General features: G+C 44.3%; 1 protein-coding gene and 1 long non-coding RNA gene across 4 annotated transcripts in view; one reads left to right on the top strand and one right to left on the bottom strand.

Annotated features, from left to right (window-relative positions):
* The window catches only part of peak3 (PEAK family member 3), an 83,016-nt gene that overhangs the window by 18,725 nt on the left and 36,969 nt on the right, over positions 1–27,322 (top strand). The window lies entirely within an intron of this gene.
* Positions 1,938–21,601, bottom strand: LOC137351368 (uncharacterized). The gene is made up of 3 exons (XR_010969494.1): positions 21,522–21,601; positions 7,453–7,530; positions 1,938–2,349 (listed from the first exon to the last, which is right to left on the bottom strand). It is a non-coding gene; the product is annotated as an uncharacterized lncRNA (long non-coding RNA).

Here is a 27,322-nt window from a genome sequence, read left to right as displayed (position 1 = left end):
GGGCCTTTATTCTTTGGAGTTTAGAAGAATGAAACGTGATCTCATTTAAACATACCAAATTCTTACAGGGCTCGACAGTGTTGATGCAGGAAGGATGTTTCGCCTGGCTGGGGAGTTTTGAACCGGGGACACAGTCTCAGAATAAGGGGCAGGTCATTTAGGACTGAGATGAGGAGGAATTTCTTCACTCAGGAGGTGGTGAATCTTTGGAATTCTCTGCCCCAGAGGGCTGTGGAGGCTCAGTCATTGAGTATATTCAAGACAGAGATCAATAGATTTCTACATATTAAAAATGTCAAGGGATATGGGGATAGTGCAAGAAAATGGTGTTGAAGTGGAAAATCAGCCATGATCTCACAGAATTTCCCCTATCTCTTGTGTTCTTATGTTTTGTTCACTGTTCTTTTACTTTGGAGCTCTGAGTTGAAATCCATCTTAGGGTACTGTGACTAAAGTCTTTCCTCGTGGCCCAACGCAAAAACTTGAACGTTCTCACATTGATCCTACTGGATATGGATCCACACAACAATACAATCTACTAATCACCACTATAGCTACATCATTTTTCTATATTAACATTCAGCTGACAAATCTTGAATTGTTCCATATTTGCTGCCTTCCCACAAGTAGTTAATGAATTATTTATTCCATATTTACATGTGTCTCAGTTAGATAAAAGGAAATCACCTAAACCAGATAACTTAGGCTCTGGTTTGCAAGAGTTGAAGCTTAGAGATCCTAAAGTTTGAACAGGGTCACATCAGAGAATAACCAGCTAAACTATGCAGTTTATTAACACAAATCACTTGTCCTGCTATGACCACTTAACTATTAAAGCATTGGGTTCATACATTATAACAGTGACCACAATTCAAAAGTACTTCGTTGTACTTGTGTGCTGCTTTGCCACAGATTTTCACAAGACAGGCTGTGGGTTGGGCACTGGAGGGCACTCTCAGCCTTTAAAAATGCAAAGACCTGCATGTTTTGACCATCTTTAAAGGAGAAGCCTGCCTACACTGACAGAGAGATAAGAAAAACTAGTGGAGGCCCTGACAGCCTGAAGACACTCTTTTGATATGAAGAGTTGTCCTTGCAAATAGTTGGTGTGGATGCGATTGAGGTTACGGTCAAGGGAAAGTTTAGCAGCTTGATGACAGCTGAATAAGGCAAGCAGCCTTCTTTTACTTTATCATTCCACTTCACTTCAAACTTACTCATTCAGTAAGATCCAGTCACATTCTGTACAACAGCAGTGGATCTCATGACCACATGTCATGCACTCCTAATTGTTTAGGCACTGAGGCATTCACTGAGGGTCAGGAAGTATCACAATAAACTGCACAGCAAATGTAAAGAGGAGGAGCAGGAGTAGCTGAATGGATGCTCAGCCATTGTTCTGCTACAGGGGTCATAGATTTTATAGAACAGCACCAATCTGTAGACGAAGCTCTGTAAAGAGTATGAGTACTATTACGACCGAGGCGGGAGGAGTGCACTGTTAATTCAGTCCCACTTCTCCACAGGTCACAGCATATATTTAAATTTTCCCACGAACCAAAGCAGTCAATCAGGTACTTTATTTTCCCCTGGAATGAAGCACACCAACCAGGTTTCTTTAATAAACAACAAAATTATCAGTTTATTATAAACCAAATTTTAACCAATAATGAAGTAAAACATACATATAAATTGAAATGCTAAAGCAGCTTATTTATGCTAGCCCTCACACACACATACACAACTAGTTAACCGGGGAGAAAAAAGGATTTTTTTGTTTAGAGCTGTTGCAAAGAAATCGAAAGAATTTTTAAAAAACACTTATGCTGGAAAGAAGGTATAGAATTAAGTTCTTTGTTTTGTCAAGGTGTCCCAAATGTGAATAGGCAGCTGTCAATGGGATCTTCCTAGAACAGTTCTTTCCAGGTGATGTTGATGATTAGTCTGGGTTGGCTTTCCAAGAGATGCAGCACAGAAAGCTCCAGTCAGGCTTTACAGCAGGAAGCAGCAACAAGGATTTTCTTAAGTCTTGCAGCAATGTAGCAGTAAAGGTTTCTTCAAATACAGGAGGAAATAGTAGACACACTTGATGCAGGAATCATTTTCAAGAGAGAAAGATATCAGCTGTCTTCTCCTGGCAGGCACACAGCAACTCACTTTTTTAGCAGTTCAAAATGAATCCAAAACTGTTCAGAAGCAAGTTGCATGACAAGCATAAATCTTGGCCTGTAACTCCTTTGCAAACATTTTTTCACAGCTCAAAAGCACAACTCCTGCTGGGTTATTTGAACACAGGTGCCTTCCAGTCTGTTTACATTTCACTCAGTCTCAAATCTTCTGTTGACCTTCCTTTAAAAAAAAACACAAAGTTCAGCAATTTCCAGATGAATCAATGTCCATAATTCAACTAGAAGTTCTTTAAAGCATATTTTACCAAAAATACAGAAGAAATATTGCAACAGTACTGCATACAGTTTTTTGACAATCTTTCCAGCAGCTTGCATGATATCTAAGTGACTGTGGAAATGCAGCTCTACCTTTATTAAAGTAATGTGAAAGGGATTCATGAAACCTCCAGTCCATTGAAAAGTGAGTAGCAACTTTGCAGGGAATGCCTGAGAGCAGAGATCCAAAATACAGACACCATTTTTTTCAAGAATGCTCCAATTTGCATGTCTTAAATTCTGGATTAAAGGTAGAAAGAAAGACTTGCAATTATTTAGCACCTCTCATGACCTTAGGACATCCGAAAATGCTTTACAGCCAATGTAGTACTTTTGAAGTGTACTCAATGTTGCAAAGTAGAAATGTAGCAGCCAATTTAACCTATGATTATATATTTATATATACTTAAACAGTGAAAGCCCTCGGGATCCAAGGGAGAGTGGCAAATTGGATCCAAAATTCGCTTAGTGACAGGAAGCAAAGGGTAATGGTTGACAGGGGTTTTTTGCGACAGGAAGGCAGTTACTGTGGGGTTCCACAGAGCTCAGTACTTGGTCCCTTGCTTTTTGTAGTTTATATTAATGATTTAGACTCAAATGTAGGGGGCATGATAAAGAAGTTTGCAGATAATACAAAAATTGTCCATGTGGTTGACAATGAGGAGCAAAGCTTTCGACTGCAGGAAGATATAAATAGTCTGGTCAGTTGGGCAGAAAAGTGGAAAATCCGGAGAAGTTTGAGCTAATGCATTTTGGGAGGAGCAACAAAGTGGCGCAGTGGTTAGCACTACAGCCTCACAGCTCCAGGGACCCAGGTTCGATTCTGGGTACTGCCTGTGTGGAGTTTGCAAGTTCTCCCTGTGTCTGCGTGGGTTTTCTCTGGGTGCTCCGGTTTCCTCCCACAAGCCAAAAGACTTGCAGGTTGGTAGGTAAATTGGCCATTATAAATTGTCACTAGTATAGGTAGATGGTAGGGAAATATAGGGACAGGTGGGGATGTTTGGTAGGAATATGGGATTAGTGTAGGATTAGTATAAATGGGTGGTTGATGGTCGGCACAGACTCGGTGGGCCGAAGGGCCTGTTTCAGTGCCGTATCTCTAATCTAAACAAGGCAAGGGAATAGACAATAAATGGGAGGATGCTGAGCAGTGTGGAGGAAAAGAGGGACCTTGGTCTATATGTCCACAGATCCTTAAAAGGCAGAAGGACAGTTCAATAAGGTGGTTAAGAAGGCATATGGCACGCTATTCTTTATTAACCAAAGTATAGAATATAAGAGCAGGGAGGTTACGCTAGAACTGGATACAGTACTAGTTAGACCACAGCTTGAGTACTGAGTACAGTTCTAGTCACTACATTACAGGAAACATGTGACTGCACTGAGTGGATGAAGAGGAGATTTAATAGGATGTTGCCAGGAATGGAAAATGTTAGCTTTGAGGAAAGATTGGACAGGCTGGGGTGGTTTTCCTTGGAACAGAGGAGGCTGAGGGGTGACTTAATTGAGGTGTGTAAAATTATGAGGGGGCCTAGATAGAGTAAATAGGGACGACCTATTTACCTTAGCAGTGGGGTCAAAAACCAGGTGAGATAGATGAGAGGGGAGATGAGGAAACATTTTTTCACTCAGAGGGTAGTAGGGACCTGGAACTCTCTGCCTGAAAGGATGGTAAAGGCAGAAACTCTTGCCACATCTTAGAAGTACTTTGCTGTCGATTTGAAGAGCCGTGACCTGCAAGGCTACGGACCTAGTGCAGGAAGATGGGATTAGGCTGGGAAGCTCTTCATCAACCGGCATGGACACGATGGGCCGAATGGCCTCCCACTGTGCTGTAAATTTTTTGATTTCTATATTTACATTAATCACTATCTGGTTCACTCAGAATTCTCAATCGCCTTAAAGCAAGTGTTCAGTGTAATACCGCAATGAGCTAAAAGTCCACTAGTAGGAGTTCTAACCATGAACATGACTAGAACTAGGAGACAGTTGAAAAATAAAGGCTCTCCCATTTAAGATGGAGATGAGGAGACATTTTTTTTTCTCGGAGGGTCATTAGTCTGTGGAGTTAGCTTCGTCTGAGAGCAGCAGAGGCTGGATCATTGAATATATTCAAGGCAGATAGATTCTTGATAGACAAAGGAGTCAAGTGTTATGGGGGCAGACAGGAAAGTAGAGTTGAGGCCACATTCAGATCAGCCATGATCTTATCAAATGGCGGAGCAGGCTCAAGGGGCCGAAAGGCCTGCTCCTGTTCCTAATTCATATGTTCGCATCTATATGTGTATTGAGAAAACATGTCTGACTATAAACTTCAGAATATAATATGGTGCAATAAAATGTAATTTCTTGAGGCAAGTTTTTTAAAGCACAGCAACAAGTTAAACTCTGTCTATACTAGCACAGCATGATTTATTCAGACTTAATCACTAGGAACAGAAATCGATAGCATTTGCTGGACTGTAACTTCCTAATTTTGTTATTTTAGTTCCACAATTTTTTTCTGTTCAAAAAAGCCAAGATTCACATATTTAACAAAAACAAAACCACCATTTCAATATAACTACCTGACGCATGTCATTACACTTGGCATCTGTTTAGTTCAAATGTAAACAAAGTACACACAAACCTAATGAGACGTTAAATATAGCATGTCTGGTCTTTGATACAAATTTCTAATAGATACCGAGGGGCTTTGGAACAAAGAAACACCCCATTTATGAATTTATCATTATGCTTTTTCTATAATAACTTTACAAAGCTACAAACAAGCAATTGACACAAAGGCTCCACTCTGCTTCAAGAAAGGAATAGCCAATGGGAGAGGTAGGCAGGAAAACACAAATGCAAGCCTTAAATAAATGGAACCAACTTAGCAGTGAGGCAAGGCTGAAGAAATGTGCTTTAAAACCTAGAAAGGAGGCATCTAAGAGGTGATCTGGAGCTTTTTAAAAAATAAATTACGAGAGTAGGACAAAGGGACGTAGGTTCAAACTAGAAAAGCAGAATGCCACAAATGTGAGGGTCATGTATAATTTCACAGTAGATGAAAAGAGTTCGATTCTTACAGCAGCATCACAACAATCGCCTGCCATGTGCTGCTTCAAACACACAATCCTCTTTCCTTCTCTAATATATTTGTGTTGTGAAAGCATTAATTTAGCAGTTTTCAAAAAGTAATGGTTTTTATGAAATTTAAGGGGGTACACTGTTTATCCCATTGTTCACCAAGCTCCCAGATGCCCTCGCTGCACCACTAACAGCTCACACATCCGCTTTGTGGGCAAAATATTTTTGAACTAATGGGTGCAGGAAAAGTCTGACTAATGGGCCATGCCGTGAAATGCCCCACTCCAGCAAATCCTGGGCACTAATGTCCTTGGTCATTCAGATTCTGCTAATAGAATTATACCTAACCCTCTTCGCTGCAGTACACTGCCTGAAACCAATCAACTAATTGTCTCTAAATTACATTCCCAATTAAGCTGATATGAAAACTTTATATTAACAGAAGAACAAGTTTAAATGTTGAGACTCTAGCAATTGCACAAATATGTCATGCAGCTCACTGTTCCTCCTCTCTTTATTAAAATCAAGACTCATTGCACCATCTACTGCTCTGAGCCTTTCCCAAAACCACAGAACTGAGGAAGTTTGACCTTCCTCTTTCTTCCCTTCCTCCTTTAACCTGTAGGTTGAGACGTTGGACTCAGTAGAGCTTGTTCTTTGGGTGCTACCGGTGTCCTGAGGATTCCAAATTGGCGTCCACGACACACGTGCGCACTTCTGATGTGAAGCGCGCCAAACACCATCTTGGTACAGGGGTTAGTGCACATTTAACAGCCAGTGGAAGTATGCAGAGCAGACAGGTCATGACATCAATGGAGCTCTGCACTACAGCTGATGTCCTCTCCCAAGTTGGCACAATTGAATATGCATTAAGCAGCATGAAGGACCCCCACCCCCGCCCCATACAGCGCTATTTAAAGGGATCATCAATTACTTATAGGTTAACTGTTGGTTGATTTCTTCTGGCTGTTGTTAATTTTTTATGCATTTTTGATCCTTTCCATAGTTTCAAAATTTTACAGGGAGTAGTGTGACAGATGCTGAAGTAATTTTTGCTGACTTCAAGGCTTCAGACAAACATAAGTACATACAAACATACGAATTAGGAGCAGGACTAGGCCATTTGGCCCCTTGAGTCTGCTCTACCATTTGTTTAGATCATAGCTGATCTGATTGTAGCCTCAACGCTACTTTCCTGTCTATCCCCTATACCTTTTGACTCCCTTGTCAATCAAGAATCTATCTAACTCAGCCTTAAAAATGTGCAATGACCCTGCCTCCACTGCTCTCTTGGAAACAGAATTCCACAGATTAACGACCCTCTGAGAGAAAAAAATTCTTCTCTTCTTCGTCTTAAATGGAAGACCCCTTATTTTTAAACTGTGTGCCCTAGTACTCGTCTCTCCCACAAAAGGAAACATCCTCTTAGCATCCACCCTGTCAAGTCCCCTCAGAATCTTATGTGTTTCAATAAGATCACCTCTCATTCTTTTAAACTCCAATGGATACAGGCCCAACCTGTCCAACCTTTCCTCATAAGATAACTCCTTCAGCCAAGCAATCAATGGAGTGACTCTTCTCTGAACTGCTTCTAATGCAATTATATCCTTTCTTAAGTAAGAAGACCAAAACTGTACACAGTACTCCACATGTGGTCTCACCAATGCCCTGTACAACTGTAGCAAGACATCCCTACTTCTATACTCGATTCCCCTGACAATATATGACAACATTCCATTTGCCTTTCTAATCACTTGCTGTACCTGCATACTAACTTTTTGTGATTTATGTACCAGGACACCCAGATCCCTCTGTACCGCAGAGTTCTGCAATCTCTTGCCAGTTAAATAATATACTGCTTTTTTATTCTTCCTACCAAAGTGGACAAGTTCACATTTTCCCACATTATACTCCATCTGCCAAATTTGTGCACACTCACTTTATCTATATCCCTTTGCAGACTCCTTATGTCCTCTTCACAACTTACGTAACTTTGTGTTGTCATGTAGACCCCCACCTGCCAAGAATGAGACAGATTAGTTTCGCCACATGAACATTGATTTTTTAAACTGTTACTGGAGTAAAGAAAAAACGTGTTAAAAAAAAAAATGACCATTGACTGGAAAGACATTTGCATAGTAACAGACTTGGAAAGGAGAAAGGGGCCACTCCCTGCTACAATTTAATCCACAATGGACTTTTGATTACCAGACATTGAAGGTGGAGAGGCTAGCATTCCAGGTTAACTGCGAAGATGGCCGAATACACAAACAGACGTGGTCAGACCAGTTTAGTCACATGACTAACTGGTTGTTGGAGTTTTTTGAATTTGAACTTGCCAAGAGAATTTGAACTCAGAAAGCTCTTTGCTCCTAGACTGAGAACATCTTTCTCCTGTCTGCTCCCATCTCTTTCTTACGGAACTGAAGACCCATTGAAGACACATGAACCCCAAGAGAGAAAAATCTCTTACAGTGAACAAGGTTTAAGAAGAATACTGGGCTCCAACAAAAAGAAAGAATTAACTACAAGCAAGAACTACCTACAAAAGGACTACAGTGAACTCAAAGCACAGTAACAAGAAACTCTTCTGATATTGCCTCAAACCTCTCCACTTTATTTTTCTTCTGCTCTTTTCTGTCTCTATTTGCATGTGCATATCATGTATGCATGCTAGCTTGGGGCGCAGCGTGTATCCGTGGGCGTTAACCAAATTAGAGTTTAAGATTAAGTGTTAATAAATTTCCCTTTTCTTCTTTAAACCTAAGAAAACCCATTTATGCTCATTTCTTTGCCTTATAATTTGAAAGTGGTGAACAAGGAATCAGCAAGGGGGAGCTCAAAACAGAGTGTGTTTAAAACATAAACCCTGTTACAATAAGACCAGGTGAAAGCTGAAAGAGACCCCTAGACACATTTCTCACCTGGTCGTAACAGTGTAATCAGCAAATTTAGCAACCATACATTCTGTCCCTTCATCCAAGACATTGATATAGATTGTAAATAGTTGAGGTCCCATAACTGATCCCTGTGGCACTTCTAGTTACACTAGTACTTGTAACTACTAGTTACAGCTTGCCAACCCAAAAATGACCCATTTATCCCTACTCTCTGCTTCATGTTAGCTAACCAATCCTCTATCCATGCTAATATGTTACCCCCTACACCATGAGTATTAACCTTTGATATGGCACCTTATCAAATGCCTTTTGGAAATCCAACTACGCCACATCTACAGGTTCCCCTTTATCCACATTGTTTAGTTTAGTTTAGTTTAGTGATACAGCACTGAAACAGGCCCTTCGGCCCACCGAGTCTGTGCCGACCATCAACCACCCATTTATACTAATCCTACACTAATCCCATATCCCTATCACATCCCCACCTGTCCCTATATATTTCCCTACCACCTACCTATACTAGGGGCAATTTATAATGGCCAATTAACCTATTAACCTGCAAGTCTTTGGCATATGGGAGGAAACCGGAGCACCCGGAGGAAACCCACGCAGACACAGGGAGAACTTGCAAACTCCGCACAGGCAGTACCCAGAATCGAACCCGGGTCCCTGGAGCTGTGAGGCTGCTTGTTTGCTACTTCCTCAAAGAACTCTAATAAATTAGTCAAACACGATTTCCCTTTCACAAAACCATGTTGACTCTGCCTGATTGCATTAAGATTTTCGAAGTGCCCTGCTATAACACCCTGCACAAACCAGCTACTCCCAGACATTGGTGTTCTAGTAGGCCATTCTCTTGGATTCAAGCATGACTGGGAGAATAAGTAGAATTTATGCAGAGCAGGACAATCTGCTAGAAGAAGGAGGAAAGGGGGGGTGCATTGGTTAGGGAGAAAAATGAGTTTGAGGATGAGGCAAAAGAAGAGAAAGAGGAAGAGAGGCTGCAACCAATCAGCTCCTTTCAGCCTGGGCTGTACATGATCTAATTCAAGTGCAATCCAGTAACCTCAAATCCAATTTCCCATTCACCAACAGTGCCACACTTTACCTTCCCTCTGTCACTGACCATCACACATGTCTTCTCAGCCACAATGCAAAAATAAAAAGCTCACTCAAAATAAACATTACAAACGAAATTTATGTCATAAATCATGCCATATTGCATATAAATGTCAACTAATCATCTTTGTGCATTCCCTTAGTGCCTATCTTATGTGTGCCTTTTCCTTTCTTACTGCTCCTATAAAGTCCTACCCCAGTGGTTGAAGCATGACAGACTGTCGACTTTCAATGGGCAAGACAGCAGATGGCCTTGGAGGACAATCTCAAGCAGGTTTGGACCTAGAAGGTCTGATTCAAACTGCACTACCTTGATACAGGTGGCAGCAGTCTGGGCTGGCTGGCTGACAAGCAACAGCAAGGGCACTGGCAGAGTGGCAGTGGTGGAATCATGAATGCTGCCATCCTGAGAGACAACAGCAGGCTCATGCTCCATGGATCCACTGCCACTCCCCCAAGGCACATCAGCAATCCTAGCAATCTGTTGGAGGACTGATTGCTGGATAGCTATGACAACCCGCAAGCCCTGTTGACCCTATCTACAATCATGATGGCAGCAGTCTGAACTTGCATGGCAGAAAGCTGAGTTTACATGACAGCAATCTGACCTTACATGACTTCATACAGAGCTTCCACTGCAGAAGCTGCTGGTACTGCAATGAAAGCTGAAACATCAGCCATCCATCTCTGCATCATGGGTGGGTCAATCAGGGTGTTGATGGATTTGGCTTCCAGTTCCACACGAGGAAGGATTGGCTGCAAGCTTTATACAAAGCTGTGTAACAAGTTAGTGCCAGATTCCTCCATGCTCCTTGTCATTGAATGCAGGCTTTCTGGCAGGCTTCCCAATGCATCAAGCATTTTGTTGTGTACAGCCATCAGCCTTCATCTGTAGCCTGACCCAGCAATGTCCTCACCTGACTCCTCTGCAGTAGAACACGATGTGACCTCGCCCTCCAGCTGATCTTTCTCCCTTCCCTGGCTACAAGGCACTTGTGCCCGGTGTTTCACCACGTGCAGATCCCGCCTCTATCCATTTTTTATTCGTTCCTGGGCTTGAGCATCACTGGCCAGGCCAGCATTTATTGCCCAGCCCTAACTGCCCTTGAGAAGGTAGTGGTGAGCTGCCTTCTTGAACTACTGCAGTCCGTGTGGGGTAGGTACACCAACAGTGCTGTTAGGAAGGGAGTTCCAGGATTTTGACCCAGCAACAGTGAAGGAACAGCGATATAGTTCCAAGTCAGGATGGCGTGTGGCTTGGAAAGAACTTGCAGGTGGTGGTGTTCCCATGCAACTGCTGCCCTTGTCCTTCTAGGTAGTAGAGATCGCAGGTTTGGAAGGTGCTGTCTAAGGAGCCTTGGTGTGTTGCTGCAGTGCATCCTGTTGATGGTACATACAGCTGCCACTGTGCATCAGTAGTGGATGGAGTGCCAATCAAGCGGGCTGCCTTCTGCTGGGTGGTGTCGAGCTTCTTGAGTGTGGTTGGAGCTGCACCCATCCAGGTAAGTGGAGAGTATTCCATCACATGGGGAGTCAGGAGGTGAGTTACTCGCCTCAGGATTCCTAGCCTCTGACCTGCTCTTGTAGCCATGATATTTATATGGCTACTTCAGTTCAGTTTCTGGTCAATGGTAACTCCCAGGATGTTGATAGTGGGGGATTCAGCAATGGTAATGCCATTGAATGTCAAGGGAAAATGGTTAGATTCTCTCTTGTTGGAGATGGTCATTGCCTGGCACCTATGTGGCGCGAGTGTTACTTGCCACTTATCAGCCCAAGCCTGGATATTTTCCAGGTCTTGCTGCATTTCTACACGGACTGCTTCAGTATCTGAGGAGTCACAAATGGTGCTGAACATTGTGCAATCATCAGCGAATATCCCCACTTCTGACCATATGATTGAAGGAAGGTCATTGATGAAGTAGCTGAAGATGGTTGGGCCTAGGACACTACCCTGAGGAACTCCTGGAGTGATATCCTGGAGCTCAGATGACTTACCTCCAACAACCACAACCATCTTCCTTTGTGCTAGGTATGACTCCAACCAGCGGAAAGTTTCCCCCTGATTCCCATTGACTCCAGTTTTGCAAGGACTCCTTGAAACCATACTCGGTCAAATGCTGCAATGATGTCAAGGACAGTCACTCTCAGCTCATACCTCCCACCTATGCTACAGTACACGCAATCTGAGCTGATGGCTGCGTGTGTGAAATCAGGTGCGGTCTGTCTTCATCATCACTGTCTTCTTGGATTTCTTCCACTGCCTGGTCATGTTACAATTCGTAAGTATCTAAAAGAAAAACGGCACACGGGTAGGGTTGGGCTGAAAGGAGAGGGGAATTTCAGGCTTATAGCATCTCCAGCTTGTAAATCAGAAGAGATTGTGGGATCCAAGGGACATGGGATGTGAGAAAGAGGATTAGGTATGAGCATACCGTCATCTTCAATGACCAAGGCCGCAGCAATGATTCTTCAGATAATGGCCACTACCATCTCCTCCATGGGGGTTAGAGCATGTTGCCTCTCCCCCTTCGGTTAGCCCGTTGCTGTCGGTTATATGCCACCTTCTCCTTCAAGGGAGGCAAGTGTGTCATACAATCTGTTTGGGTAATGTGGCTTTCATTGTTGAATAGCTGGTAGTGTCTGCAAGCTGTAAGACGTGCTTTTTGATATCCTTTTGCACAGACCTGCAGACTGAGAGAGAGTCATAGAGTTTTACAGCACAGAAACAGGCCCTTCGGCCCAACGCACCTGTGCCGACCATCAAGCACCCGTTCAACCTAATCCCATTTTCCCGCACTTGGCCTGTAGCCTTGTATGCTATGGCGTTTCAAGTGCTCATCTAAATACTTCTTAAATGTTGTGAGGGTTCCTGCCTCTACCACCCCTTCAGGCAGTGTGTTCCAGATTCCAACCACTCTCTGGGTGAAAAAATCTTTCCTCAATTCCCCGCTAAACCTCCTGCTCCCATAGGACCATACAACAATTAAGGCACAGAAGAAGGCCAATAAGCCCATCGTGTCCAAGCCAGCTGAAAAAACTAGCTGCCCAATCTAATCCCATCTTCCAGCACCTGGTCCATCCAGCGTAGAAGGAGCTTTAATCTTGCCACATCATTTGTCAATCCCTTGACTTAGTCATCTCTCACAGCCTCTTTGTTTGAGATCTTGGTTACTGGCAAGATATCTCTAATCATTTTCTTATTTTGCCACAGCTCTCACAATGGTCTAACTTCCTAAATTCTCCACTTTTGGCCCTCCATCTTGATATCTCTGCCATTTTTGACTTATTTGTTTAACTGCTCTCGTGCCTCCATTTCCAGTGAATCAATCAAGGCTTCTCACAACATTAGTTCCTTTGATTTCAACAACTGTAAACCCATCCCCCGCTGCTCCTTCTCCCCTAACCATGAACACCAACTTGCTGACTTCTTCATATCAAAAATCTACCACACACACACACACTCCACAAACCCTCTCCAGTCTTCAGCCCATTTCAACCCTGCAGCCCGAACATTTCACAGCTTCGCCCCTTTCCTAGCCTCCCCACATTCTCCAAACTTATCTGGTCCATGGGACCCACTTCCTCATCCCTTGCTCTCCTTTCTACTCGACTCCCCTTCCTGGCTTCTGTTGGGTGATACTATTAAAGGTTCCATTTCCTCAGGCATGCTCCCTCTGTCCCACAAAATTCCACCCGCAGGCAAAAACATGGAATCCATCAGCCCATCTCCAACCTTACGTTCCTCTCTGAGGTCCTTGGACATTCAATCAGCTCCCAGCAACATGCCCAACTCTCCTGAAACTCTTTAAAACTCCCCTCTTGCAACACCATGATTGTTGTTGCCGAAGTCATGAATATATCCTATGACTATAATTGTGGTACATGCTCCCAAATCATTCTCTTGGATCTATACATGCATTTGAAACAGCTGATGATGGAATCCTCCAAATTCAAACTCCGCTGGACTACAGTCCAATTCCTATCTATCTAAAAACAGTTGTTACGACCAGGTGGGCAATGTATCTAGGGGTCTCTTCCTGTCTTCACCTGGTCTTATTGTAACAGGGTTTAATTTTAAACACAGTTTGATTTGAGCTCCCCTTTTTGTGAATCCATGTTCACAGTTTCCAATTATAAGGCAAAGAACTGAGCACACACAGTCTTTCTTTAGTTTAAAGCAGAAAGAGGGAATTTATTAAAAACCTTAAACTCTAATACGGTTCACGTTTACGGATATATGACACGCTCACGATAGCATGCACACGTGATATAAACATGCAGATAGGAATAGAAAAGAGCAGAAGAAAAGATAAGTAGAACAGTTTGAGGCAATATTCTTGTTACTGCTGCTTGAGCTCGCTGTAGTCCTTGATTGAAGCTATGGTCTTGCAATTCTTTGGGGCCCAGTAATCTTCTTAAAATTTTGTTCACATGGCAAACCCTTCCCTCTTTGAGTTTCACGTGTTTTCACAAGATTCAGTTCCGTGGGAAGAGATGAAGAAGGCAGACAGGCGGACAGGCAGGCAGGCAGGCAGGAGTGGAGATGTTCTCAGTCCCAGGAGAAGGTCTTTACTCCACGAGCACATGGCTTTGCCTGAGTTCAAATTCCTTTGATGGGAGTTCAAATTCAAAAAAAAGACTCCCAGGTTGCCCTGCAGGTTAGTCATGTGACTAGTTCCTTATATGGAAGTCTTTTCAAAATCGTTTATTGGAGATTCAAATCCAAAAGCTCCAGCCAGCTAAACATGTGACTAGAACTGGTTTGATCACTTCTGTGTATTGGAGAAGGAGCTGCTGGATCCCCATTGTTTCAATATTGTCTGTTACCATGGAAATGTCTTTCCGTTCAGGGCTTGCAATTTTAAGTTTTAATGTTCATGTGGCGAAATAATGTGTGCCTCAGTCTTGGCAGTTGGGGTTTGCCTGCAACAGTCAATGCATCTCCAGCAATGGTTCTCTACCCTTCCCTGCACTATCATACCAGATCAATCCTCAACCCATCATCATCTTCAGCTATATGTTGGCTCTTAGAGATAATCATCAGTAGGCACAGGGTGAGCTTCCACACATATGCTGATCACATCAAGCACTTTCCACTTTGCCTATGTGCTGTCGGATTGCTTCTCCAACATCCAGTCCAAGATATGTCTCAAACTGTTCCAACAAATTTATCCCACACAATGAACCTACTCCCGCCACTACCCTTTCAGGTTGAATTAGACCATTCCCAATGTCCATATACCATTCAACCCCCAGCTGAGCTTTAAAGCCCAAATTTACTTCCACCTGCAGCTGTGAGCATGGGGAGCTTTTGCCAATTTTGGTTTCATTCCAGTATAGATTCACAGTGTACTGTAAATTTGGCTAGCATTTAAGAAAGGATTGATTTATAAATTTGATTTCAGTCAGATAGTATGAGAACAGAAGGAAATGTGGAACAAAAAAGGGACATTTGGCCTCTCCAGCCAGCTCCTTGCACAGATTTTGCACGATTTACCCCTGTTTACTTTTGTTGATGTCTTCACTCAAGTCTGCATCACTAGGCACAAGACAGTGTTTAAGTGTTGCAGAGATTCTGTGCTATTGCTGTGTTTTTTATGTCTCCAGCCAAAGCTATATTTCTGGGCATGATAATATCAAACTGCAGTGGTTATTTTTCCACTTCTTATCGAGTTATCTGATGATCTCCTTATCAGTTGATGGTACATTAGTTTATGCATTCCATCCAATAGTGAAACTACCAATCATAATTGTAGATTTCACAAACATACATATTGGGTTGAATTTTATAAGCCCGCTGTGAAAAGAATGGCGGCCCACCCGTGTGGGCCGCACGCCAAAGAGCCACCCCGATTCCAAACACAGCGACTCATTTAAACAGACAGGGCAGGCCACTCCCCCCACCCCTCCGATCATGTGGAGGGGGTGGGCTGCCCATCCCCGGCAATGGCGTCAGCTTCCTGTGCGCAGGTGCTGATGCTATTTTTAAAGGGCTGTTAGCCCTACCAGCAAATTTAAATATTTAAAGAAAGATTAAATGAAATTAAATAAATACGTCTACTTTGCCGCTCTCCCACCCCCCTCCCAATAACAATTAAATTAATTATTTGCCCTCCCCCTCCAAAACATTTACCATCACAATCTGACCTTGCCCCCACCAACTGCCAAAAGATTAAACTGTAACCCTTCCCACAATTCCCTACACCCATGACATTAATTTGACCCACCCCCCACCCCAACTCAAAAACATACCTTCTCCCCACTTCCCCGCCTCATTTCCCTGGACAGGGATCTGAAGGCCCGGCAGTGCCGGCCAACGGGGTGAAGAGCACGGTGGTACATCAGCAGATGACGGGAGAGTAATTAATTCAGGTATTTTCATTTATTTAAATCGCGGTCCCATCGCCGAGCAGCAGGGGGGCCGCCACGAGGTCTCGCCGCTGCCACCGGTCATATTGGGCCAGGCCCTGCCGGCGTTGAAGTCCATGGTGTGTCTCAACTGGGGTCATCTTCGGGCACACACCCCACCCCACCCCCTACCAAGGATCCCGACGTCAAGGGCTGCATAGAATCCAGCCCATTATGTGAAACAGATAGTGGTTACTGTGTAGGAGGTTGTCATTATTACTCAGCTGGAAATGCTTCCCGGAAGCTGAGAGATTAGCTGTATTTTTATTAAGTCAACTTATGCTCAAAATAACTCCGCATTTTGCTCAAGTGGCTGGTTCATTGATGAAATGAAATCTCCTATTCTTACAGTTGTGTTGTTTATATACCTGATTATGTAGCAGTCCTTTCTTCTAGCTAACACCTAAGCAGTAACTTGGCATGGATATAAGGGCATAAGAAACAGGAGCTGGAGTAGGCCAGTTAGTCCTTCCAGCCTGCTCTACCACTCAACAAGATCATGGCTGATCTTCTACCTCAACTCCACCTTCCCACATAATCTCCACGTCTCTTAATTCCCTTAATCCCAAAAATCTATTGCTCCGTCTTGAATGTATTCAGTGACTGAGCATCCACAACTTTCTGGCGTAGAGAATTCTAAAGATTTGTAACCCTTTGAGTGAAGAAATCTCTCCTTATGTCAGTCCTAAATGGCCGACCCCTTATTCTAAGATTGTGACCCCACGTTCTGAATTCCCCAGCCAAAGGAGACATTTTCTCAGCATCTACCCTGCTAATCCCCCTTAAGAATTTTATATGTTTCAATTAGATCACCTCTCAATCATCTAAACTCTGGGGGTGTAGGCCTAGTCTACTCAATCGCTCCTCATAGGATAATCCCTTTATCCCAGGAAGCAGTCTAGTGAACCACCATTGCAATCCCTCTAGGGCAACTATGTCCTTCCTTAGGTAAGGAGACCAAAACTGTTCATAGATCCAGATGTGGCCTCACCAATACCTGGTATAATTGTAGTAAGACTTCTTTACTCTTATACTCCAATCCCTTTGTAACAAAAGCAAACATACCATTTGCCTTCCTGGTTGCTTGCTGTAGGCATGTTAACTTTTTGTGATTCATGTACAAATGCAAACACTTCCCAGTCTCTCACCATTCAAAAAATATTCTGTTTTTATTTTTCCTAGCAGAATGGGTAACTTCATACTTCACCACATTGTGTTCCATCTGCCATATTCTTGCCCAATCACCCAACCTGTTTATATCCCTCTGCAGCTTCTTTGCAATCTCTCCGCTTACTTTCCCACCTAACTTTGTATCGTCAGCAAACTTGGATACATTACACTCAGTCCCCTCAGCAAAGTCATTGGTATAGATTGAAAATGCAGTATTACTCATTCCTTTGGTATGTGAACTGTTGTAAGATTCACAGAACTACAATTAATATCCAAAGAATATGTGGGTTTTTATTATAGCTTAAACTAGAACATATATATAAACAGCTACTACACAAGCACATCTACACACATCTTACTCTGTTGGGCTACGCCCACAACTCCCTGGTCATGTGTGACGCAACTTCACTTCCTCTGGTGATCTTCACTTACAACCTCTTAAGGTGGTCCCACAACAGTAAATAGCTCAGGCCCAAGTACAGATCCTTGTGTTACCCAGTCAGAAACAGCCTGCCAACCTGAAAATGTCCCATTTAGTCCTACTCTCTGCTTTCTGTCAATTAGCCAATCCTCAGTCCATGCTAATATATTACCCCTAATCCCAGGAGTCCTATTTTTATGTAATAAGCTCTATTATGGCACCTTACTGAATACTTCTTTAAAATCTAAATACACAACATCCACTGGTTCTCCCTTATCCATCCTACTAGTTACATCCTCAAAAACTCTAACAGATTTGTCAAATTGGGCCGAGATTTTATCTGCGCGACACGGGTCTCGACCACCGGCTAAAACATCGGCGAGAGCCCCGCGTTGTCTCCTCTAGGGAAGGCCCGCCAAAATCAAGTGCCAATTAGGCACTTAAGTGGACAGCGGCGGTCCTTCCCCAGGATCAAGGACCCCGGCGCAGAAATCCCGTCTGCTAAGAGCTGTTGACCAATTAGAGACGGACAGCTCTGTACTTGAGCAGCGCCACCACAAAGCCTGGTGCCAGTGCAGCACTCACCCAAGGCCCTGGAACCAGGCCACAGGTAAGTCAGGGCGGAAGGGGCTTCGCGGGGTGGGGGTCGGAAGCAAGGGCAGGGAGATGGTTCTCAGTGGGCCACACCCTTCCCGATGCCAGGTCCCACGTTCAGGTACTGAATGCCTTTTAACAAGGGAACCCCCCCCCCCCGCCCCCACCACCACCCAACCACAGAGTCAGCAAGCAACCCCCACGGGTTTTGGGTTTTGCTTGACATGCTTCCCATGCGGCAACAGGCTCGCCCACCTCAGGGTTAAATTCGGTCACAGCAGGATCAGGCCCTTAATTGGGCATTAATTCCCTACTTAAGGGCCTCAATTGGAGGTGGGGTGGGAAGGCCATTGACAGGCCTTCCCATCCCGGACTTAATTTGGGTGGAGGCGGGATGTTGGCGGGGTCCTCCACCTCCAACATCCCACCCTATTATATGCTCTCCACACCTCCAAACCCAATGCAGGGGAGAACATAAAAGTCCTCCTGTGATTTCCCTTTCATAAATCCATGTTGACTCTGCTTATGAGTTTCTAAGTGCCCTGTTACCATGCCCCTAATAATAGATTACAGCATTTTGCCTACCACGGATGTTAGGCTGACTGGCCAGCAGTTCCCCGTTTTCTTTCTTCCTCCTTTCTTAAATAACGGGGTTATGTTTGCTACCTTCAAATCCTTGGGAACTGTTCCAGAATCTAGGGAAGTTTTGAAGATCAAATTCTGGAAAACCAAAACGAATGCATGTGCCATCTCTGCAACTACCTCTTTTTAAAACCTAGGTTGTCAGATCCAGGGGAGTTTTCATTATTTAATTCCACTAATTTTTCCAGTACTATTTTTTTATTCTCTCATGGGATGTGGGTGACACTGACAAGGCCAGCATTCGATGTCCATCCCTAACTGCCCTAGTCAACAGAGTGGCTTGCTAGGCCATTTCAGAGGGCAGTTAAGAGTCAACCCATTGTTGTGGATCTGGAGTCACATGTAGGCCAGACCAAGTAAGGGCAGCAGATTTCCTTCCCTAAAGGACATTCGTGAACCAGATGGGTTTTTACGACAATCGATGATAGTTTCATGGCACCATTACTGAGACTAGCTTTCAGTTCCAGATTTTGTTTAACTAAATAATTGCATTTTAATTTTATTAGCTGCCGTGGTGGGATTTGAACCCAGGCCCCCAGGGCATTAGCCTGGGCCTTTGGTTTACTAGTCCAGTGACACTACCACTACACTACCATCTCCCCACAACTGATACACTGATTTCTTTAAGTTCCTCATTCACGCTAGACCCTTGGTTCCCCATTATTTCTCGAATGTTTTTTGCGTTTTCTACCGTGAAGACAAATTCAAAGGGCCAAACTTTATTCTCGCAACACAGTTCCCGACAGTGGGCCAGAAAGTGGGGGGAGACCCTGCCTTGGCCCGCCATCAGACATCCATTGCAATTCCATGGCGGGCAGGCAATTAACTGTCTGCCATCAGGGACACAATCCCTTTAACGGATGAGCTCTCACCTCCAAGAGCTGCCAGACTATCGGAAGGCTTGCAGCTCTGCAATACCGGGGACCTCAGAGACCCCGGGAGAGGTGAGTGGGGTCGGGATCACCGAGGCTATTCAGGCAGGCCCTGGCGACAGGGTGGGGTGGGGTTGGTAAGGGTGAGGGAGTGGTTGTCCGGGGGAGGCAGCAATTGCCACCGGGATGGGCCTTCCGGTAGTCCTGGATTGCCCCCAAAGTAGGGACACCTCCCCCAATCCTGCTAGCAGGCTGCCACCTTTTACCTGGCAGTGTCTCCCCGCGGCAGCTCAGTATGATAGTGACACATAGCCGTAGGCATTAAAAGGGTTGAGACCTGATTAGTTTAATGGTTGAGACAGTGTCTTTTGATACTCCATAACAAGTGGTCATTAATTGGCCGCTTAAGGGCCTCAATTGGCCTGGGGCAGGAAAGCCGTCCTCAGCCTTCCCCACCCAGGAGTAAATTGGAAGGCATTGGGAAGGCAACAGGCAGTCCATCCTCTGCCTTCCCACCCAATTTTATGGGTCCCCCTGCCTCCATTCCCATCCCTAGTGGGACTATAAAATCCAGCCTAAAGTATTTCTTCATGTCTTGGACGTTTCCTTATTTCCCATTATAATTTCACCTGCCTCTGTTTCTATTGGACCCATGTTAACTTTCACTAGTCTCTTCCTATTTGCATACCTATAGAAACATTTTCCATCTGTTTTTATGTCTCTTGTTAGTCTACTCTCACTTTCTCTTTTCTCTTTCCTTACCAATTTCTTGGTCCTCCTTTGCTGAATTCTAAAATCCTCCTAATCCTCAGGCTTATTACTCTTTTTGGCAACATTATAAGCCTCTTTCTTTGATCTATTACTGTCTTTAACTCCTCGTGTTAGCCACGGTTGGACCTCTTTTTCTGTGGGGTTTTTGCGTCTTAAAGGAATGTATATTTTTGTAAATTATGTATTAATTCTTCAAATGCTAGCTATTGCTTATCTACCATCATTGTTTTTGATATAGTTTCCCAAACTACCTTAGCCAACTCGCCCCTCATACCTGCATATTTTGCTTTGTTTCAATTTAAGAACATAGTTTCAGACTTCACTAAGTCACTTTCAAATTCAATGTAAAATTCTATCATATTATGGTCACTCTTCCCTAGAGGTCCCTTTACTACATGGATATTAATTAACCCTTTCTCATTGAAAGGAGATTATGAAGCAAGACCAATTCCATTATATTATACCCTTCCCACAGTTGGCCAACAAATTGCACCTCACCAGCATGGCCAATACTATTTCAAAGAACACATTTCCGGCATTATAGGCTTCTTGCTGGCTGCGATTTTAATATCTACTGCCTCAGAATAGTGTTCTCTGTCAAAAGCAGATTTCAGCTGAGAATAGTTACTGAAAAATAATGACAGATCCTGAGAATTAGAGAATTAGCATGACATGGACACTGGCTGTCCTGCAATACCTTGACTAAGTGGCCTTTCTTCACGTGAGTTTAACTGGTGGGAGGGGAAAGCAAAAGAATACAGCTGAGCTGAACCATGTCATCATCCGGGGGCAGATATTCCTTTTATTGCACTTGGGTGTAAAGGATTACCTGGGCACAATGCATAGACAATTGACAGGCAGGCTCACATACTTGTAATGGAGCCCCCGCAATTTTCCTCTATGGGTTGAATCTAGATAATCCTGTATACTCAAGCACAGTAATAGAAAAATCTGCTCTAGGATGTTTACTTTCCAGCAGGAATCACTGGAGAGTAATGAGGAACAGAGGCCTGGCTCTGAATTCACTTGCTCGACATGGGGTTCTCCAGTCAATTATTGCAGCCCCTATGCTGTCATCCCAGCTCAGATCAGGCATCTCCAAACAGACCTTAATTGTTGATATAACTCGGTTCCACAACAGGAAGCAAATCTTCTCACTGAGCCATGGTATCTTTCAGAGGCTGAAAGCCACTTATCTGGTTCTCGCCGTTACATTTCCTTAAACACTGACACTGTATCAACTTCTTGTATTTTACCTCACAGCCATAAGAGGCAAAAGCTGAACCTGATCAAAAGAGGAACTCATCTACAGTGGGGAAGTACTGCAAATGCTGGAGGTCTGAAACAAAAGAGAAAACACTGAAAGTACTGTACATAGCTGGTTCAGTTTCTGAAAGAAAAAGCATTATATTTCAAGTGAGACCCTTTATCAAAAAGGATAAAGTATCCTACCAGAAGCATTAATCTCTTTCAAATGCTGACTGGTCTGCTGTGTGCCTCCATTATTTTCTGTTTTAACTCATACAGCTTTGCCTTAGACTGTTGCTGCGGAGAAAACATGAAAATTATGAATCACAAAACAGAAAAATTCTGATTGTTTCAAAAAGAAATTCATTTGTAGATTCAATCTTCCAATGAGTTTCCCGGACAGGGAACCTTAGATTGCACATGTTGCTTCTGCAAATGCAGTTGGTAGCTGTATTCTGTGTGGAGGGTGGTCAGTGTTTCTCTGTCTTGCAAAAAACAAAGCCACCTGGCATTTTCAGATAACAAGCTAATAACCTCAAACAGGAAGCTTCAGTCAGCTCTGGTTTATGGTGCTTTCCTATCACTTACTAATCAGATAACTGCATAGCAAACCTCAAAAAAATCAAGCAACAACTCTATTACATGTTCTCTAACAAAAAAATGAGAGCTGAGGGTCCACTGGACATAATACCATTTAAGTATCATCAAAAATTTACAGTTAGAATATTTATATAACACCACTAGACATCAGACATTAGATCGAAAACCAAAGTACGGAAAGTCCTCAGCAGGGAACTCCTCTTTGCTGACGATGCTGCATTAACATCTCACACTGAAGAGTGTCTGCAGAGACTCATTGACAAGATTGCAGCTGCCTGCAACGAATTTGGCCTAACCATCAGCCTCAAGAAAACGAACATCATGGGACAGGACGTCAGAAATGCTCTATCCATCAATATCGGCGACCACGCTCTGGAAGTGGTTCAAGAGTTCACCTACCTAGGCTCAACTATAACCAGTAACCTGTCTCTCGATGCAGAAATCAACATGCGCATGGGAAAGGTGTCCGCTGCTATGTCCAGACTGGCAGAGGGTGTGGTAAAATGACGCACTGATACGGAACACAAAAATCCAAGTGTTTCAGGCCTGTGCCCTCAGTACCTTGCGCTAAGACAGCGAGGCCTGGACAACGTATGCCAGCCAAGAGAGATGTCTCAACTCATTGCATCTTCGTTGCCTCCGGAGAATCCTTGGCATCAGGTGGCAGGACCGTATCTCCAATGCAGAAGTCCACGAGGCGGCCAACATCTCCAGCATATACCCCCTACTGAGCCAGCGGCGCTTGAGATGGCTTGGCCATGTGAGCCACATGGAAGATGGCAGGATCCCCAAGGATGCACTGTACAGCGAGCTCATCACTGGTATCAGACTCACCGGCCGTCCATGTCTCCGCTTTAAAGACATCTGCAAACGCGACATGAAGTCCTGTGACATCGACTACAAGTCGTGGGAGTCAGTTGCCAGTGATGGCCAGAGCTGGCGGACCACCAAAAACGCGGGCTAAAGAATGGCGAGTCGAAGAGACTTAGCACCTGGCAGGAAAAAAGACAGAAGTGCAAGGAGAGAGCCAACTGTGTAACAGCCCCGACAACCAATTTTATCTGCAGCGCCTGTGGAAGAGTCTGTCACTTTAGAACTGGCCTTTTTAGCCAGTCCAGGCGCTGCTCCACAAACCACTGACCACCTCCAGGCGCTTACCCATTGTCTCTCGAGACAAGGAGGCCAAAGAAGAAGACTAGACATCAGCGTAACCATACGTCCATGGGTTGGATTTTAAGGAGCCCTTGCGTCGGGATCCATGGCGGGGGTTGCCTGAAGATGGCCCCAGATGAGGCCTGCCACGGATTTCAACGCCGGCAGGGCCTGGCCCGATCCTCCCGGTGGCGGCAAGACACTGTGGCAGTCCACCCCTGCCGCACGGTGATGGGACCACAATCACTATTTGCAAATGAAGTAAATTAATAGAGTTGCATGTACTTACCATTAATCTTGATGTCCCACTGCGATTTTCAGCCGGACGGAGAAATGAGGCGCTACACTGGTGGGGAGAGAGGAGGAGATAAGTTTATCAGTATGGGAGGGAGGGGGAACAGGGTCAAATTAACATCATGGGTGTAAGGGATGGTGGGAAGGGTTGTCGCTTACACTTGTGCAGTTTATGGGCTTGGAATCATGGCGGCTGTCGGCAGCCTTTTTTTTGCCCACTGCCGAAATTGGCAGCAGGCTTATAAAATTTAACTCTATATCATTCAATTATGTTGATATGGTAGCAATTTTATTTAAATCCTAACGGAAGCCCTGGACAATTTCCTAATACTTCAACATCCAGGTATATCTGTCATATGCATATTTGGAAATAAAAGGAAGAACTTTCACTTAGAACTTGCTTTCATGTCCTCGGAATGTCTCAAAGTGTTTCTCAGCCAACAATTCGCTTTTGAAGTATAGTTGCTTTTGTTTTGTAGGCATACGTGGCAACCGAATTTCACACACCAAGGGCTGAATTTTATAACCCCGCCGCCGAAAAAAAATGGCGGCCCGCACGTGCCACTGCAATTCCAAGTGCGGTGGCTCATTTAAATAACCAGGACGGGCTGCTCCCCTGATCATGTGGAGGGGGCGGGGCTGTCCGTCCGCAGCAATGGCGTCAGCTGCCTGTGTGCAGGTGTTTACGCCATTTTTAAAGGGCTGTCAGCCCTACCGGGAAATGTAAATATTTAAAGGGAAATGGCATTAAAATAAATAATTACATCTCTTTTACCCTCTCCCATCCCCCAATAGCAATTAAAATAATTATTTGCCCTTCCCCTCCAAATCACTTACCTTTACCATCTGACCATCCCCCCACAAACCGCATAAACATTTACATTAACAATCCTTCCCACGGTCCCCTACACCTATGATGCTAATTTGACCCCATTTCCCCCACCGCACTGATAAACTTACCTCCCCCACCTCCCCACAAGTGTTCCGCCTCGTTTCCACGGACAGGGATCCGAAGGCGCGGCAGTGCCGACCACCGATCTGAAGATCACGGTGGGACATCAGGAAGCAACATGAGATTAATTAATTCATTTATTTTAATTTATTTAAATATTTAAATTGTGGTCCAGTCGCCGAGCAGCCATGGGCCCACCACAAGGCCTCGCTGCCGCCAGTAATATCGGGCCGGGCCTGCTGGCGTCGAGGTCCGTGGCGGGCCTCAACCGGCATTATCTTCAGGAACCACCTCTCCCACCCCCACCATGGATCTCGACGTCAAGGGCTCCTTAAAATTCAGCCGCAAGATCTTATCAACAGTAATGCGAAAAGTGACCAGTTAATCTTTTCAATTTTCATTGCAAAAATCTGCAACACAGTGGCGCAGTGGTTAGCACCGTAGCCTCACAGCTGCAGCGACCCGGGTTCAATTCTGGGTACTGCCTGTGCGGAGTTTGAAAGTTCTCCCTGTCACTGCGTGGGTTTTCACCGGGTGCTCCGGTTTCCTCCTACAGCCAAAGACTTACAGGTTGATAGATAAATTGGCCATTGTAAATTGCCCCTAGTATAGGTAGGTGGTAGGGGAATTGTGGGGATGTGGTAGGAATATGGGATTAATGTAGGATTAGTATAAATGGGTGGTTGATGGTCAGCACAGACTTGGTGGGCCGAAGGGTCTGTTTCAGTGCTGTATCTCTAAAAAAGTAAAAAAAATAAACTGCTACTTTAGGAGATGTTTTAACATGAAGATTAAGTGGACCTGCAAGTCCCTTTGCTCCAAATCTATAGCCTTCTGTACATCACAGCACAGTTGTTGCAATTTCAAGTAGCCATCTGGGAAAAAATGAATGGGCCTTTTACGGTCTCGCCTACTCTAGCATACAGAGGTGCTGAGAGCTCAGCAAAGGTCAGTGTAAATGATCTAGAAAAGTGCAGGAGTCCTAAACTTGCCTGCAGATGTTTCAAAGTTCGGGGATAATGAATTGTATCTAATTTCTCTTTATAGGACTGAGTTAATCTCCTACTCTTCCCAGTTCTATGGAGGCCTAAGAAGTCTACTTCCTCTCAAATAAACTGACTCTTTTTAATGTTGATCAGGTATCCAACAGCAGTAAGCCAGGATAAAACTGTGTCAACTGCTTGCAAATGTTTCTGGAGATCATTATGTGAAACATAAATGTCATCCACGTAAGAATTAACATTGGGCAGGTCTTTTAAAAGATTGATAACGTGAGCAGAAAAAAGAACGGGACTGTTTCGAAATCCCTGAGGTAATCTAGTCCAACAGTATTGAAAACCGTCAGGGGCTGTCATCGCAGTTTTTTGCCAATCGGATTCTTTAAGTGGATGTGACCAAAAACAATTAGCCAAATCAATACAAGATTTAAATTTTTCTCTGTTTATTCCAGAAAGAAGGGCAGTGGAATTTTGCTGTTGAGCAGTGTTCGGTTCTGAAACTTTATTAAGGGACATGTAATCAACCACTAATCCCCACCTGCGATCAGGTTTAGGGACACCAAACAATGGCGAATTAGTTCTTGAGGGCATTTTTATTAGGACACCTTGTTCCTTTAAATCCCTAATAGTGTCGAGTAGATCTAATTTCCCTTTATGATCCTGAATAGGCCACTGTTTCCTGGGCTTGTGCCAACCTGCATCAAGAGAGTGAGGAACTATATCTACTTTGCCACATTGATTCGGATGACGTTGTAGATAAGGGTGGTACTTGTTCAAGAGCTCTTCCAAAAGACCCTTGTCCCCCCATCTAGGCAGGTATGGCCTAGCTGTGCCTGAATATATCTCTGTCGGTCTTTCTGGTCCGTGGATGCCTCCACAGGCTTGGATGTGATTCTAAGGAAGTATTTAATATCAGTCTGTCCTATAATATGAGGACAAACCAAATCAGGCACTAAACCCACCTCCAGGGTGGCTGTAATACCATAAATGGTAACAGGAATTGTATAAAAGGCAATCCGCTGTGCCTTACACTTTGTAAATCCCCCTAATGATAACTGATGAAGCAGGCTTCCCAAATCTGACCACTGACGTTTTATAATTACAGGATCCAAAACTGAGTAGTCAGCTCCTGTATCAAACAGTGACTGTACCTGTTCAGTAGTGGGCAGCGTTGCCAGGGCATAGGGGAATTCAAGAGTCCCTGGCTGGGTGCCAGCCCTTCACTATCGAGAGTCAGATGCTTCTGAGTCCTGACTATCAGTCCTGCCTTGATTTCTGATGATGTTAACTGAAGTCTGCCCCTCCCTCTTAGGAGTCTCATGCTTTCCCGATCCCTTAGGTGGTCTATCAGATGGCTTACGATCATGAATATCACCCCCTTGGGGTGGATGCCAACCCTGTTGGGAGTCTTTCTGATCCCTGCCTCTGTCAGCCCTGGAACCTCCCATTAGGGCATGGTTACCCAACCCAAACATGACGGGACCCGACGACGTGTCCTTCCCGTCCTGCTCCCACCTCCGCCCCACTTTACATGGTCCGCAGTGGGGGTGAGAAACAGGCTGCCCACCCTAGGCCAATCAAGGCCCTTAAGTGGTCACTTAACAGCCACTCGAGGGCCTTCACCTGCCTCCACAGGGATTTTACCCGTGGCAAGTGGGCGTCTGG

Source organism: Heterodontus francisci, chromosome 36 (assembly GCF_036365525.1).
Source record: "Heterodontus francisci isolate sHetFra1 chromosome 36, sHetFra1.hap1, whole genome shotgun sequence".
Classification (NCBI taxonomy): Eukaryota; Metazoa; Chordata; class Chondrichthyes; order Heterodontiformes; family Heterodontidae; genus Heterodontus; species Heterodontus francisci.
This window is presented reverse-complemented; position numbering and strand designations above follow the sequence as displayed.